General features: G+C 34.8%; 8 non-coding genes across 8 annotated transcripts; all 8 read right to left on the bottom strand.

Annotated features, from left to right (window-relative positions):
* Positions 1 to 629: 629 nt before the first annotated feature.
* TRNAT-UGU (transfer RNA threonine (anticodon UGU)) lies at positions 630 to 701 on the bottom strand. The gene has a single exon. It is a non-coding gene; the product is annotated as a tRNA-Thr (tRNA).
* A 1532-nt stretch (positions 702 to 2233) lies between these two features.
* TRNAT-UGU (transfer RNA threonine (anticodon UGU)) lies at positions 2234 to 2306 on the bottom strand. Its single transcript has one exon. It is a non-coding gene; the product is annotated as a tRNA-Thr (tRNA).
* Positions 2307 to 3838: 1532 nt separating this feature from the next.
* On the bottom strand, positions 3839 to 3911 carry TRNAT-UGU (transfer RNA threonine (anticodon UGU)). Its single transcript has one exon. It is a non-coding gene; the product is annotated as a tRNA-Thr (tRNA).
* Positions 3912 to 5442: 1531 nt separating this feature from the next.
* Positions 5443 to 5515, bottom strand: TRNAT-UGU (transfer RNA threonine (anticodon UGU)). The gene has a single exon. It is a non-coding gene; the product is annotated as a tRNA-Thr (tRNA).
* Positions 5516 to 7048: 1533 nt separating this feature from the next.
* On the bottom strand, positions 7049 to 7121 carry TRNAT-UGU (transfer RNA threonine (anticodon UGU)). The gene has a single exon. It is a non-coding gene; the product is annotated as a tRNA-Thr (tRNA).
* A 1533-nt stretch (positions 7122 to 8654) lies between these two features.
* TRNAT-UGU (transfer RNA threonine (anticodon UGU)) lies at positions 8655 to 8727 on the bottom strand. The gene has a single exon. It is a non-coding gene; the product is annotated as a tRNA-Thr (tRNA).
* Positions 8728 to 10260: 1533 nt separating this feature from the next.
* On the bottom strand, positions 10261 to 10333 carry TRNAT-UGU (transfer RNA threonine (anticodon UGU)). Its single transcript has one exon. It is a non-coding gene; the product is annotated as a tRNA-Thr (tRNA).
* A 1531-nt stretch (positions 10334 to 11864) lies between these two features.
* On the bottom strand, positions 11865 to 11937 carry TRNAT-UGU (transfer RNA threonine (anticodon UGU)). Its single transcript has one exon. It is a non-coding gene; the product is annotated as a tRNA-Thr (tRNA).
* Between the last annotated feature and the right edge of the window lie 446 nt (positions 11938 to 12383).

Raw genomic sequence — 12383 nt, forward strand, 5'->3', positions numbered from 1 at the left:
ATTTAAAGAAACTTTCAGTTTGCTGTTGTATGTTGAATAGGTGTATATATAAAATTGAGGAAATGTTGGTCATGTTTTCCATGCCTCACAAACCTTGTGCTCCTTAGTCTGGAATGCCTTCAAAATGATATGACAGAATGTCTTTATATTGAGATATTTGTGACCAATAGTGGTCATTACCTTGAGTATGCTTGCATTTGTACTTTATATATGCTTACATGACCAAAAAAGCCTTCTGGCAGCTACAGTTGTCAATTCAAAACTCTTCTGGATCAACTGATGAAGTTGATTCCTGCACGGTACAATACAGATTAATACAATGTATATACCATTGTTGCTATCTTTAAAGTTTAATTATGGAAAAGCTCTTTCTACAGTTTGTAATGATACTGAAAAATTATGATGGGATTATCAGCATGAACAGAATCAGTACAATAAAATAATTTTAAGACATGCTCTTGGAACCAATTTGCAGATTAGACTGAACATCATAACTCTGTGTACAAATTGAATATCCAAATGTGTGACCAAATTGAAATGGTTCTCCTCACTTAAAGCTCTTGAGCAGACTATTTCAACATTGGCAGCTGCAACTTATATTTTAGCAGCAGTAACAAGAAAGTAGCACTAGGCCCCAGTGAGATTTGAACTCACGACCCCTGGTTTACAAGACCAGTGCTCTAAACCTGAGCTATGGAGCCTTGCCTTCAGCACTATGTATGTTCATTCTGCTTAGTGATGGAAAAAAATCTTCTGCAAATTTCAAATCTCTGTTATCATTTTATTGTCGCTTTTTGTCCCAATGTAGACTTTTCACAAAAAAATTCTACAAATTTGCAATATCCTTGATTGAGGCATGTAGTATATAACTTTTTCAGAAAATCAAATAAATGCAAAAATTAGCTGTCTTTGCTTGAATTGAATTATATAGAAAATATTGAAAAAGTTGGACATATTTTTAATGGCTCTCCAACTTTGTGTTAGAGTGTCCTGTAGTGAGCTGAAATGATAATACCATGCCTGTCAGCAGAAACAGAACAGGTGTACAACAGGGTGAGAAGTATTAAAAACCTCCTAATGTGTGTGTTTTTGTGCTATCATTAAAGTTAAATTATTGGAAAGCTCTTACCATAGTTTCATAATAATAGTGAAAAACTTGTTGGAACTATCAGCATGAACAGAATCGGCCCAATAAAATGCAACAAATATGTTTTAGACATGCTCTTGTAACCAATCAGCACATTAGACTGAACATCATAACTCTGAGTACAAATTGAATATCCAAATGTGTGACCAAATTGAAATGGTTCTCCTCACTTAAAGATATTGCATAGACTATTTTAACATTGGGAAACACTAGGTCCCAGTGAGATTGGACCTCATGACCCCTGGTTTACGAGACCAGTGCTCTAACCCCTGAGAGATGGAGCCACATAAGTAGCCAGAACTGTGACCAATACGGGGTCTGAATTATGGTGGAAAAGAGTTTTCTTCAAATTTCAGTAATCTTATTGGATATTATTAGTTGTAGCTCATTCTCCAAATATACACTTTTAACAAATGACCACTGCTGAAATGCCTGCTTGGGACATGCAGTTAATAACCTATTAAACAATTTAAAGAAACTTTCAGTTTGCTGTTGTATGTTGAATAGGTGTATATATAAAATTGAGGAAATGTTGGTCATGTTTTCCATGCCTCACAAACCTTGTGCTCCTTAGTCTGGAATGCCTTCAAAATTATATGACAGAATGTCTTTATATTGAGATATTTGTGACCAATAGTGGTCATTACCTTGAGTATTCTTGCATTTGTACTTTATATATGCTTACATGACCAAAAAAGCCTTCTGGCAGCTACAGTTGTCAATTCAAAACTCTTCTGGATCAACTGATGAAGTTGATTCATGCACGGTACAATACAATGTATATACCATTGTTGCTATCTTTAAAGTTTAATTATGGAAAAGCTCTTTCTACAGTTTGTGATGATACTGAAAAAAAATGATGGGATTATCAGCATGAACAGAATCAGTACAATAAAATAATTTTAAAACATGCTCTTGGAACCAATTTGCAGATTAGACTGAACATCATAACTCTGTGTACAAATTGAATATCCAAATGTGTGACCAAATTGAAATGGTTCTCCTCACTTAAAGCTCTTGAGCAGACTATTTCAACATTGGGAGCTGCAATTTATATTTTAGCAGCAGTAACAAGAAAGTAGCACTAGGCCCCAGTGAGATTTGAACTCACGACCCCTGGTTTACAAGACCAGTGCTCTAACCCCTGAGCTATGGAGCCTTGCCTTCAGCACTATGTATGTTCATTCTGCTTAGTGATGGAAAAAAATCTTCTGCAAATTTCAAATCTCTGTTATCATTTTATTGTCGCTTTTTGTCCCAATGTAGACTTTTCACAAAAAAATTCTACAAATTTGCAATATCATTGATTGAGGCATGTAGTATATAACTTTTTCAGAAAATCAAATAAATGCAAAAATTAGCTGTCTTTGCTTGAATTGAATTATATAGAAAATATTGAAAAAGTTGGACATATTTTTAATGGCTCTCCAACTTTGTGTTAGAGTGTCCTGTAGTGAGCTGAAATGATAATACCATGCCTGTCAGCAGAAACAGAACAGGTGTACAACAGGGTGAGAAGTATTAAAAACTTCCTAATGTGTGTGTTTTTGTGCTATCATTAAAGTTAAATTATTGGAAAGCTCTTACCATAGTTTCATAATAATAGTGAAAAACTTGTTGGAACTATCAGCATGAACAGAATCGGCCCAATAAAATGCAACAAATATGTTTTAGACATGCTCTTGTAACCAATCAGCAGATTAGACTGAACATCATATGTCTTTGTCCAAATTAACCATCCAAATATGTGACAAAATTGAAATGGTTCTCCTCACTTAAAGATATTGCATAGACTATTTTAACATTGGGAAACACTAGGTCCCAGTGAGATTGGACCTCATGACCCCTGGTTTACGAGACCAGTGCTCTAACCCCTGAGCTATGGAGCCACATAAGTAGCCAGAACTGTGACCAATACGGGGTCTGAATTATGGTGGAAAAGAGTTTTCTTCAAATTTCAGTAATCTTATTGGATATTATTAGTTGTAGCTCATTCTCCAAATATACACTTTTAACAAATGACCACTGCTGAAATGCCTGCTTGGGACATGCAGTTAATAACCTATTAAACAATTTAAAGAAACTTTCAGTTTGCTGCTGTATGTTGAATAGGTGTATATATAAAATTGAGGAAATGTTGGTCATGTTTTCCATGCCTCACAAACCTTGTGCTACTTAGTCTGGAATGCCTTCAAAATGATATGACAGAATGTCTTTATATTGAGATATTTGTGACCAATAGTGGTCATTACCTTGAGTATGCTTGCATTTGTACTTTATATATGCTTACATGACCAAAAAAGCCTTCTGGCAGCTACAGTTGTCAATTCAAAACTCTTCTGGATCAACTGATGAAGTTGATTCATGCACGGTACAATACAATGTATATACCATTGTTGCTATCTTTAAAGTTTAATTATGGAAAAGCTCTTTCTACAGTTTGTAATGATACTGAAAAATTATGATGGGATTATCAGCATGAACAGAATCAGTACAATAAAATAATTTTAAGACATGCTCTTGGAACCAATTTGCAGATTAGACTGAACATCATAACTCTGTGTACAAATTGAATATCCAAATGTGTGACCAAATTGAAATGGTTCTCCTCACTTAAAGCTCTTGAGCAGACTATTTCAACATTGGGAGCTGCAATTTATATTTTAGCAGCAGTAACAAGAAAGTAGCACTAGGCCCCATTGAGATTTGAACTCACGACCCCTGGTTTACAAGACCAGTGCTCTAACCCCTGAGCTATGGAGCCTTGCCTTCAGCACTATGTATGTTCATTCTGCTTAGTAATGGAAAAAAATCTTCTGCAAATTTCAAATCTCTGTTATCATTTTATTGTCGCTTTTTGTCCCAATGTAGACTTTTCACAAAAAAATTCTACAAATTTGCAATATCCTTGATTGAGGCATGTAGTATATAACTTTTTCAGAAAATCAAATAAATGCAAAAATTAGCTGTCTTTGCTTGAATTGAATTATATAGAAAATATTGAAAAGTTGGACATATTTTTAATGGCTCTCCAACTTTGTGTTAGAGTGTCCTGTAGTGAGCTGAAATGATAATACCATGCCTGTCAGCAGAAACAGAACAGGTGTACAACAGGGTGAGAAGTATTAAAAACCTCCTAATGTGTGTGTTTTTGTGCTATCATTAAAGTTAAATTATTGGAAAGCTCTTACCATAGTTTCATAATAATAGTGAAAAACTTGTTGGAACTATCAGCATGAACAGAATCGGCCCAATAAAATGCAACAAATATGTTTTAGACATGCTCTTGTAACCAATCAGCAGATTAGACTGAACATCATATGTCTTTGTCCAAATTAACCATCCAAATATGTGACCAAATTGAAATGGTTCTCCTCACTTAAAGATATTGCATAGACTATTTTAACATTGGGAAACACTAGGTCCCAGTGAGATTGGACCTCATGACCCCTGGTTTACGAGACCAGTGCTCTAACCCCTGAGAGATGGAGCCACATAAGTAGCCAGAACTGTGACCAATACGGGGTCTGAATTATGGTGGAAAAGAGTTTTCTTCAAATTTCAGTAATCTTATTGGATATTATTAGTTGTAGCTCATTCTCCAAATATACACTTTTAACAAATGACCACTGCTGAAATGCCTGCTTGGGACATGCAGTTAATAACCTATTAAACAATTTAAAGAAACTTTCAGTTTGCTGTTGTATGTTGAATAGGTGTATATATAAAATTGAGGAAATGTTGGTCATGTTTTCCATGCCTCACAAACCTTGTGCTCCTTAGTCTGGAATGCCTTCAAAATGATATGACAGAATGTCTTTATATTGAGATATTTGTGACCAATAGTGGTCATTACCTTGAGTATGCTTGCATTTGTACTTTATATATGCTTACATGACCAAAAAAGCCTTCTGGCAGCTACAGTTGTCAATTCAAAACTCTTCTGGATCAACTGATGAAGTTGATTCATGCACGGTACAATACAATGTATATACCATTGTTGCTATCTTTAAAGTTTAATTATGGAAAAGCTCTTTCTACAGTTTGTAATGATACTGAAAAATTATGATGGGATTATCAGCATGAACAGAATCAGTACAATAAAATAATTTTAAGACATGCTCTTGGAACCAATTTGCAGATTAGACTGAACATCATAACTCTGTGTACAAATTGAATATCCAAATGTGTGACCAAATTGAAATGGTTCTCCTCACTTAAAGCTCTTGAGCAGACTATTTCAACATTGGGAGCTGCAATTTATATTTTAGCAGCAGTAACAAGAAAGTAGCACTAGGCCCCATTGAGATTTGAACTCACGACCCCTGGTTTACAAGACCAGTGCTCTAACCCCTGAGCTATGGAGCCTTGCCTTCAGCACTATGTATGTTCATTCTGCTTAGTGATGGAAAAAAAATCTTCTGCAAATTTCAAATCTCTGTTATCATTTTATTGTCACTTTTTGTCCCAATGTAGACTTTTCACAAAAAAAATCTACAAATTTGCAATATCCTTGATTGAGGCATGTAGTATATAACTTTTTCAGAAAATCAAATAAATGCAAAAATTAGCTGTCTTTGCTTGAATTGAATTATATAGAAAATATTGAAAAAGTTGGACATATTTTTAATGGCTCTCCAACTTTGTGTTAGAGTGTCCTGTAGTGAGCTGAAATGACAATACCATGCCTGTCAGCAGAAACAGAACAGGTGTACAACAGGGTGAGAAGTATTAAAAACCTCCTAATGTGTATGTTTTTGTGCTATCATTAAAGTTAAATTATTGGAAAGCTCTTACCATAGTTTCATAATAATAGTGAAAAACTTGTTGGAACTATAAGCATGAACAGAATCGGCCCAATAAAATGCAACAAATATGTTTTAGACATGCTCTTGTAACCAATCAGCAGATTAGACTGAACATCATAACTCTGTGTACAAATTGAATATCCAAATGTGTGACCAAATTGAAATGGTTCTCCTCACTTAAAGATATTGCATAGACTATTTTAACATTGGGAAACACTAGGTCCCAGTGAGATTGGACCTCATGACCCCTGGTTTACGAGACCAGTGCTCTAACCCCTGAGAGATGGAGCCACATAAGTAGCCAGAACTGTGACCAATACGGGGTCTGAATTATGGTGGAAAAGAGTTTTCTTCAAATTTCAGTAATCTTATTGGATATTATTAGTTGTAGCTCATTCTCCAAATATACACTTTTAACAAATGCCCACTGCTGAAATGCCTGCTTGGGACATGCAGTTAATAACCTATTAAACAATTTAAATAAACTTTCAGTTTGCTGTTGTATGTTGAATAGGTGTATATATAAAATTGAGGAAATGTTGGTCATGTTTTCCATGCCTCACAAACCTTGTGCTCCTTAGTCTGGAATGCCTTCAAAATGATATGACAGAATGTCTTTATATTGAGATATTTGTGACCAAGAGTGGTCATTACCTTGAGTATGCTTGCATTTGTACTTTATATATGCTTACATGACCAAAAAAGCCTTCTGGCAGCTACAGTTGTCAATTCAAAACTCTTCTGGATCAACTGATGAAGTTGATTCATGCACGGTACAATACAATGTATATACCATTGTTGCTATCTTTAAAGTTTAATTATGGAAAAGCTCTTTCTACAGTTTGTAATGATACTGAAAAATTATGATGGGATTATCAGCATGAACAGAGTCAATACAATAAAATAATTTTAAGACATGCTCTTGGAACCAATTTGCAGATTAGACTGAACATCATAACTCTGTGTACAAATTGAATATCCAAATGTGTGACCAAATTGAAATGGTTCTCCTCACTTAAAGCTCTTGAGCAGACTATTTCAACATTGGGAGCTGCAATTTATATTTTAGCAGCAGTAACAAGAAAGTAGCACTAGGCCCCAGCGAGATTTGAACTCACGACCCCTGGTTTACAAGACCAGTGCTCTAACCCCTGAGATATGGAGCCTTGCCTTCAGCACTATGTATGTTCATTCTGCTTAGTGATGGAAAAAAAATCTTCTGCAAATTTCAAATCTCTGTTATCATTTTATTGTCACTTTTTGTCCCAATGTAGACTTTTCACAAAAAAAATCTACAAATTTGCAATATCCTTGATTGAGGCATGTAGTATATAACTTTTTCAGAAAATCAAATAAATGCAAAAATTAGCTGTCTTTGCTTGAATTGAATTATATAGAAAATATTGAAAAAGTTGGACATATTTTTAATGGCTCTCCAACTTTGTGTTAGAGTGTCCTGTAGTGAGCTGAAATGATAATACCATGCCTGTCAGCAGAAACAGAACAGGTGTACAACAGGGTGAGAAGTATTAAAAACCTCCTAATGTGTATGTTTTTGTGCTATCATTAAAGTTAAATTATTGGAAAGCTCTTACCATAGTTTCATAATAATAGTGAAAAACTTGTTGGAACTATAAGCATGAACAGAATCGGCCCAATAAAATGCAACAAATATGTTTTAGACATGCTCTTGTAACCAATCAGCAGATTAGACTGAACATCATAACTCTGTGTACAAATTGAATATCCAAATGTGTGACCAAATTGAAATGGTTCTCCTCACTTAAAGATATTGCATAGACTATTTTAACATTGGGAAACACTAGGTCCCAGTGAGATTGGACCTCATGACCCCTGGTTTACGAGACCAGTGCTCTAACCCCTGAGAGATGGAGCCACATAAGTAGCCAGAACTGTGACCAATACGGGGTCTGAATTATGGTGGAAAAGAGTTTTCTTCAAATTTCAGTAATCTTATTGGATATTATTAGTTGTAGCTCATTCTCCAAATATACACTTTTAACAAATGCCCACTGCTGAAATGCCTGCTTGGGACATGCAGTTAATAACATATTAAACAATTTAAAGAAACTTTCAGTTTGCTGCTGTATGTTGAATAGGTGTATATATAAAATTGAGGAAATGTTGGTCATGTTTTCCATGCCTCACAAACCTTGTGCTCCTTAGTCTGGAATGCCTTCAAAATGATATGACAGAATGTCTTTATATTGAGATATTTGTGACCAATAGTGGTCATTACCTTGAGTATGCTTGCATTTGTACTTTATATATGCTTACATGACCAAAAAAGCCTTCTGGCAGCTACAGTTGTCAATTCAAAACTCTTCTGGATCAACTGATGAAGTTGATTCATGCACGGTACAATACAATGTATATACCATTGTTGCTATCTTTAAAGTTTAATTATGGAAAAGCTCTTTCTACAGTTTGTAATGATACTGAAAAATTATGATGGGATTATCAGCATGAACAGAGTCAATACAATAAAATAATTTTAAGACATGCTCTTGGAACCAATTTGCAGATTAGACTGAACATCATAACTCTGTGTACAAATTGAATATCCAAATGTGTGACCAAATTGAAATGGTTCTCCTCACTTAAAGCTCTTGAGCAGACTATTTCAACATTGGGAGCTGCAATTTATATTTTAGCAGCAGTAACAAGAAAGTAGCACTAGGCCCCAGCGAGATTTGAACTCACGACCCCTGGTTTACAAGACCAGTGCTCTAACCACTGAGATATGGAGCCTTGCCTTCAGCACTATGTATGTTCATTCTGCTTAGTGATGGAAAAAAAATCTTCTGCAAATTTCAAATCTCTGTTATCATTTTATTGTCACTTTTTGTCCCAATGTAGACTTTTCACAAAAAAAATCTACAAATTTGCAATATCCTTGATTGAGGCATGTAGTATATAACGTTTTCAGAAAATCAAATAAATGCAAAAATTAGCTGTCTTTGCTTGAATTGAATTATATAGAAAATATTGAAAAAGTTGGACATATTTTTAATGGCTCTCCAACTTTGTGTTAGAGTGTCCTGTAGTGAGCTGAAATGATAATACCATGCCTGTCAGCAGAAACAGAACAGGTGTACAACAGGGTGAGAAGTATTAAAAACCTCCTAATGTGTATGTTTTTGTGCTATCATTAAAGTTAAATTATTGGAAAGCTCTTACCATAGTTTCATAATAATAGTGAAAAACTTGTTGGAACTATAAGCATGAACAGAATCGGCCCAATAAAATGCAACAAATATGTTTTAGACATGCTCTTGTAACCAATCAGCAGATTAGACTGAACATCATAACTCTGTGTACAAATTGAATATCCAAATGTGTGACCAAATTGAAATGGTTCTCCTCACTTAAAGATATTGCATAGACTATTTTAACATTGGGAAACACTAGGTCCCAGTGAGATTGGACCTCATGACCCCTGGTTTACGAGACCAGTGCTCTAACCCCTGAGAGATGGAGCCACATAAGTAGCCAGAACTGTGACCAATACGGGGTCTGAATTATGGTGGAAAAGAGTTTTCTTCAAATTTCAGTAATCTTATTGGATATTATTAGTTGTAGCTCATTCTCCAAATATACACTTTTAACAAATGCCCACTGCTGAAATGCCTGCTTGGGACATGCAGTTAATAACATATTAAACAATTTAAAGAAACTTTCAGTTTGCTGCTGTATGTTGAATAGGTGTATATATAAAATTGAGGAAATGTTGGTCATGTTTTCCATGCCTCACAAACCTTGTGCTCCTTAGTCTGGAATGCCTTCAAAATGATATGACAGAATGTCTTTATATTGAGATATTTGTGACCAATAGTGGTCATTACCTTGAGTATGCTTGCATTTGTACTTTATATATGCTTACATGACCAAAAAAGCCTTCTGGCAGCTACAGTTGTCAATTCAAAACTCTTCTGGATCAACTGATGAAGTTGATTCATGCACGGTACAATACAATGTATATACCATTGTTGCTATCTTTAAAGTTTAATTATGGAAAAGCTCTTTCTACAGTTTGTAATGATACTGAAAAATTATGATGGGATTATCAGCATGAACAGAATCAGTACAATAAAATAATTTTAAGACATGCTCTTGGAACCAATTTGCAGATTAGACTGAACATCATAACTCTGTGTACAAATTGAATATCCAAATGTGTGACCAAATTGAAATGGTTCTCCTCACTTAAAGCTCTTGAGCAGACTATTTCAACATTGGGAGCTGCAATTTATATTTTAGCAGCAGTAACAAGAAAGTAGCACTAGGCCCCAGTGAGATTTGAACTCACTACCCCTGGTTTACAAGACCAGTGCTCTAACCCCTGAGCTATGGAGCCTTGCCTTTAGCACTATGTATGTTCATTCTGCTTAGTGATGGAAAAAAATCTTCTGCAAATTTCAAATCTCTGTTATCATTTTATTGTGGCTTTTTGTCCCAATGTAGACTTTTCACAAAAAAATTCTACAAATTTGCAATATCCTTGATTGAGGCATGTAGTATATAACTTTTTCAGAAAATCAAATAAATGCAAAAATTAGCTGTCTTTGCTTGAATTGAATTATATAGAAAATATTGAAAAGTTGGACATATTTTTAATGGCTCTCCAACTTTGTGTTAGAGTGTCCTGTAGTGAGCTGAAATGATAATACCATGCCTGTCAGCAGAAACAGAACAGGTGTACAACAGGGTGAGAAGTATTAAAAACCTCCTAATGTGTGTGTTTTTGTGCTATCATTAAAGTCAAATTATTGGAAAGCTCTTACCATAGTTTCATAATAATAGTGAAAAACTTGTTGGAACTATCAGCATGAACAGAATCGGCCCAATAAAATGCAACAAATATGTTTTAGACATGCTCTTGTAACCAATCAGCAGATTAGACTGAACATCATATGTCTTTGTCCAAATTAACCATCCAAATATGTGACCAAATTGAAATGGTTCTCCTCACTTAAAGATATTGCATAGACTATTTTAACATTGGGAAACACTAGGTCCCAGTGAGATTGGACCTCATGACCCCTGGTTTACGAGACCAGTGCTCTAACCCCTGAGAGATGGAGCCACATAAGTAGCCAGAACTGTGACCAATACGGGGTCTGAATTATGGTGGAAAAGAGTTTTCTTCAAATTTCAGTAATCTTATTGGATATTATTAGTTGTAGCTCATTCTCCAAATATACACTTTTAACAAATGACCACTGCTGAAATGCCTGCTTGGGACATGCAGTTAATAACCTATTAAACAATTTAAAGAAACTTTCAGTTTGCTGTTGTATGTTGAATAGGTGTATATATAAAATTGAGGAAATGTTGGTCATGTTTTCCATGCCTCACAAACCTTGTGCTCCTTAGTCTGGAATGCCTTCAAAATGATATGACAGAATGTCTTTATATTGAGATATTTGTGACCAATAGTGGTCATTACCTTGAGTATGCTTGCATTTGTACTTTATATATGCTTACATGACCAAAAAAGCCTTCTGGCAGCTACAGTTGTCAATTCAAAACTCTTCTGGATCAACTGATGAAGTTGATTCATGCACGGTACAATACAATGTATATACCATTGTTGCTATCTTTCAAGTTTAATTATGGAAAAGCTCTTTCTACAGTTTGTAATGATACTGAAAAATTATGATGGGATTATCAGCATGAACAGAGTCAATACAATAAAATAATTTTAAGACATGCTCTTGGAACCAATTTGCAGATTAGACTGAACATCATAACTCTGTGTACAAATTGAATATCCAAATGTGTGACCAAATTGAAGTGGTTCTCCTCACTTAAAGCTCTTGAGCAGACTATTTCAACATTGGGAGCTGCAATTTATATTTTAGCAGCAGTAACAAGAAAGTAGCACTAGGCCCCATTGAGATTTGAACTCACGACCTCTGGTTTACAAGACCAGTGCTCTAACCCCTGAGCTATGGAGCCTTGCCTTCAGCACTATGTATGTTCATTCTGCTTAGTGATGGAAAAAAAATCTTCTGCAAATTTCAAATCTCTGTTATCATTTTATTGTCACTTTTTGTCCCAATGTAGACTTTTCACAAAAAAAATCTACAAATTTGCAATATCCTTGATTGAGGCATGTAGTATATAACTTTTTCAGAAAATCAAATAAATGCAAAAATTAGCTGTCTTTGCTTGAATTGAATTATATAGAAAATATTGAAAAAGTTGGACATATTTTTAATGGCTCTCCAACTTTGTGTTAGAGTGTCCTGTAGTGAGCTGAAATGATAATACCATGCCTGTCAGCAGAAACAGAACAGGTGTACAACAGGGTGAGAAGTATTAAAAACCTCCTAATGTGTATGTTTTTGTGCTATCATTAAAGTTAAATTATTGGAAAGCTCTTACCATAGTTTCATAATAAT

The sequence above is a fragment of the Pseudophryne corroboree genome, chromosome 11, assembly GCF_028390025.1.
Source record: "Pseudophryne corroboree isolate aPseCor3 chromosome 11, aPseCor3.hap2, whole genome shotgun sequence".
Classification (NCBI taxonomy): Eukaryota; Metazoa; Chordata; class Amphibia; order Anura; family Myobatrachidae; genus Pseudophryne; species Pseudophryne corroboree.